General features: G+C 49.6%; 1 protein-coding gene across 2 annotated transcripts in view; it reads left to right on the top strand.

The window, feature by feature from the left end:
- Positions 1-213: 213 nt before the first annotated feature.
- The window catches only part of RHBDL2 (rhomboid like 2), a 52,769-nt gene continuing 48,845 nt past the window's right edge, over positions 214-4,137 (top strand). Inside the window, exon 1 of one of the 2 annotated variants that reach the window (XM_040469706.1) lies at positions 214-447. The gene's annotated coding sequence lies outside the window, so the exon portion shown is untranslated. The remainder of the gene's footprint in view (positions 448-4,137) is intronic. The other variant, XM_040469701.1, reaches the window with a different exon arrangement.

Raw genomic sequence — 4,137 nt, 5'->3', positions numbered from 1 at the left:
ACCACCCTGCTGAGGTCTTCCCCGTGGGGGCCGAGTAGGGAAGGAAACAGATGCAGACCTAGCGCAGGACGGTAGGACTCGGAGGAGGAACGGAGTTCAATGCCAGGGCCACAGAGAAAGAGCAGAGCCTGTCACAGGCTCCCTGGCTCAGTCCCAGGCAGGCGGAGGGGAGGACTCATTCATCCAGGGCCAGCCCAGGAGTGAGACTGCAGAGCTGGCTGGCCCGGCCCAGGCCGGGTGTCAAGGCGGGGAGGGGATTTCCTCAGCCTCCCTCCCCCTGGGCTGGGCGGCTGGGAACCTGTTGAGACGATTTTAGTTTGGGGGAGGGACCAAGAAGCTCCTGGCAGGGCGGGAACTTCAGGGCAGGGGAGGCAGCCCCTTGGCCCAGGCGCCCTGGAACGCGGGGGTGCAGCCTGTCCCGGCTGGGACTGCCGTCGGCCTCCCGAGGTAAGCAGCGGGAGCTGGGACGGGTGGAGGGAGGCCCGCGGTGGGGAGGAGGCCGCGGGGCAGGAAGCGCCAGGGGGGTCAAAAAGGCCGGAGGCCGCGGGGCTCTTGCGGGAAGGAGCCGGCGTGGGGTACTCTCTTGGCAACCTCCCTCCGGGAGTATCCTTCAGGATGGCCGCTTGGGATCCTGCAACTTTCATTTTAAAAGTAACATGTTGAGGGGCGCCCAGCTGGCTCAGTCCCGGGAGCATGCGACTCTTGATCTCAGGTCGTGAGTTCGAGCCCCACCTTGGGTGTAGAGATTGCTTAAGTAAATAAATAAGCTTAAAATAAATAAATAAATAAATAAATAAATAAATAAATAAATAAAAGTAGCATGTTGAGTCAGGAGTGGGGGGCGGGCTGTGTCTGGCTTCTCCCCCAGGGACACGGTTGGCAGGGACCAGGTCACGCCACTCTCCTTCAAGGTTCTGGTCGATCACTGGCTTTCTCTCCCTTCTTCACGTTTCCCCCTGGAAGCAACCTCCCTCCCCACGTCAGTCCCCCAACTTTTTTCTCCCTCCAACCAAGCCAGTTGCTAGACCTCCTTCCCCACATTAGAGACCACAGCCATGGGAAACAGCCTCTCCAGCTTCTTCCTGCTAGGCGCCTCCCCAACGTTATTTGTTTCCTCCTTCCTGGTACTGGTATCTGAGGGATTTTGCTCATTCATTTGTTATTATTCATTTGTTTATTCATCACTGTTTGAGCATATACCTGGATTCTGGGGGGGGGGGGGCACACAGTCTCTGGGAATAGGAAAACTGGTATGTATTTCACACGCGTTTAATAATTATAAGCTGGTGGGCAGCCTGGCAGAGTGGAAGATTATTTTGGGGTTGCTCAGACACTGGGATTCATATTCCAGCTCTCCTGTTCACTTCCTGAGCCCCGGCTTCCTCATCCCTAAAGTGGTGTTGTTATGACGGCAGGAGACAACGCATATCAGGCACCCAGCTGGGTGCCCTGGACGTAGTGGGGGCCTCAATAAACACCTGTGCTCTTTCCTTCTTTGGCTCCCTTCCTGTCCTGCTCCTCCCTACCGCCACCTCCCCTCTCTGTAGGGTTGTAAAGATCTGTGAGACAACCCCTGGCCTTGAAAGCACTTAGGCAGACTTGTAAACCTAGAATGGGTAGCGAAGGGGAAGGTGGAGATGGGAGAGGGAGGCTCAAAAGGGGTGGGGGTGGGACTGGGTAGGGAAGAACTGGACCAGGGCTGGGACTGCAGTGGAGGGAAAAGATGTTCCCAGCAGGCTCTCCTGCAGTTTCTGAATTTGCACTCACATTGAGCAAGTGATGGGAACTACCAATTCGTAAAACCAACTCTGCTTGGCCTCAGGCTAAGGGCTTTTAAATTAAAAAATAAATAAATAAACATTTTTAAAATGTTTATTTATTTTTGAGAGGGAGAGAGAGAGAGTGAGTAGGGGAGGGGCAGAGAGAGAGGGAGACAGAATCTGAAGCAGGCTCCAGGCTCTGTGCTGACAGACCAATGTCGCTTGAACCCAGGGACTGTGAGATCATGACCTGGGCTGAGATCTGATGCTCAGTCCACACTGAGCCACCCAGACGCCCCTAAGGGCTTTTAAATGCATTATCTCATTGAATCATAACCCTGTTATGATATTATTATTATCCCCATTTTACAGATGAAGAAATGAAGATACTAACAGGCTAAGGGATTGTCTAAGGTCACATGGCTAGTAACTAATGGATCCAGAATTCAAGACTAGGTCAGACTCTAGACTCCATGCTCTTTGTTCAACTCCTTGTCTTTCAAGTTCCTCTGTATGGGAAAGAACAAAAGGACATGATCATTCTCCCAAATTCCTAGACACCAGTTTCTTAATTCCTGGACATCTCCTGCTCTGGGCTGCTTCGTCCCAGCGGGGAGGAGCACACCTCTTCCTGATTCATGAATTCATTCACTTATTCATCCATCATTCATTCAGTCAAGTGTTCTGTTGGTCCCAAGAGGGCAGGGACCATGTCTGTTTGTTCACAGTTGTGTAACGAGCACTTTGTATATCCCTAATACAAAAGTGTTTGGGGTTGCCTGGGTGGCTCAGTCGGTTAAGCCTCCTACTTCAGTTCAGGTCATGATCTGACAGCGCAGAGCTTGCTTGGGATATCTCTCTCTCTCTCTCTCAAAATAAATAAATAAACTTTAAAAAAAAAAAAAGAAATATTGCATGAGTCCTTTGTGGCTAAATGGCTCCAAGAAACATTTTTTTGATACATTCTGTGGGCTCCCTGATAGGGATTCAAAGATGAATAAAACTGAAGTCTTATCCTCAAGGCACTCACAGCCTTGTGGAGGAGATGGTGATAACACAAAGAAGACATGGTACCCTAGACAGGAGCAGAGCCTGGAGAGGGAACTATGAGGAGCATTTAATTCTACCGTGTTGGCTTTGTTCTCTACTGTATCCAGGGCCTAGCCAATGGCAGGCTCATGGTCGATGTTCAGTAAGGCTTTGCAGAGGAGGTGTTTAGGACAGGGTCTTGAAGGGGTTGTTAGAACTTCACCAGGTGAACAAATTGGGGAGGGAAGATTCTGGCAGAGAGAGATGCTCATGAAAAGGCTTAGTGCAGGGTGGGAGCTGGGATCACTAGGGACTCAGTATGGCTGAAGTGGAGAGTATATATGGAAGAATGGCAAGAAATGAGGATGGATAAATAGGCAGGGCTCAGGTCATGAGCCTTGTCAAGGACACTAGATTTTATCCCAAGGGTATTGGGTAACTATTGAAGGGATTTAGCAAAAGGAGGACACCATCTGATTTGTATTTCAGAAGTGTGGCTGATGCATGGGGGTCACGGAAATGGCACCAAGATCTCTAGGCCTAACAGAGTTCCTACCTGTCTGAGCAAATGAACCTTTCTTTTTAGGATCTGGGTTAGGACTTCCTTTTTTGGGCTTCATAATGGTTCATGAAGGGCCTCCTAACTTGCCTTGTGTCCTGATCTACTGGTGCTTTGTCCTCAGCTGTTTGCTGGGTTACAGCCAATCCATTCTTTTTTTTTTTTTTTAAAGTTTATTTATTTATTTTGAGAGAGAGACAGGGCGGGGGGGGGGGGGAGAAAGAGAGAGAATGAATGGGGGAGGGGCAGCGAGAGAGGGACAGAGAGAGAATCCCAAGCAGGCTCTGCACTGTCAGCACAGAGCCTGATGCGAGGCTCGAACATATGAACCGTGAGATCATGACCTGAGCCAAATTCAAGAGATGCTTAACTAACTGAGCCACCCAGGTGCCCCTGATCTATTCTTTCTAATAAAAGTATTGAAATATACAAATGATTTACATTTGCATAATTGGGAGCAAATTTGGGGGTATACTGCTTGCTAATTTGTGCTTTCTTACGTAAAGGAGAGAGAAGGAGTTGTAGGCGGGACACCAGGAATTATATTAGGCTCTGAATATGCCCTGGAGTTTGTGTTAAATATGGAACTGGGGGTACGTGGGCATGGATAGCTTTCAGAGAATCAGTGTCCAGACCTTCAGATTCTATAGGTATTTCCTAACAGCAATCTGCTTGACTAGATTCTTTTAAGTTATCCTTGTGAACTCTCTTCCTTCCTTCCTTCCTTCCTTCCTTCCTTCCTTCCTTCCTTCCTTCCTTCCTTCCTTCCCTGCTTCTTCCCTTCCCTTC

Source organism: Herpailurus yagouaroundi, unplaced genomic scaffold (genome assembly GCF_014898765.1).
Source record: "Herpailurus yagouaroundi ecotype Mexico unplaced genomic scaffold, PumYag 77, whole genome shotgun sequence".
Classification (NCBI taxonomy): Eukaryota; Metazoa; Chordata; class Mammalia; order Carnivora; family Felidae; genus Herpailurus; species Herpailurus yagouaroundi.
Note: the sequence above shows the minus strand (reverse complement) of the source record. Positions and strands in the feature narration are given on the sequence as shown.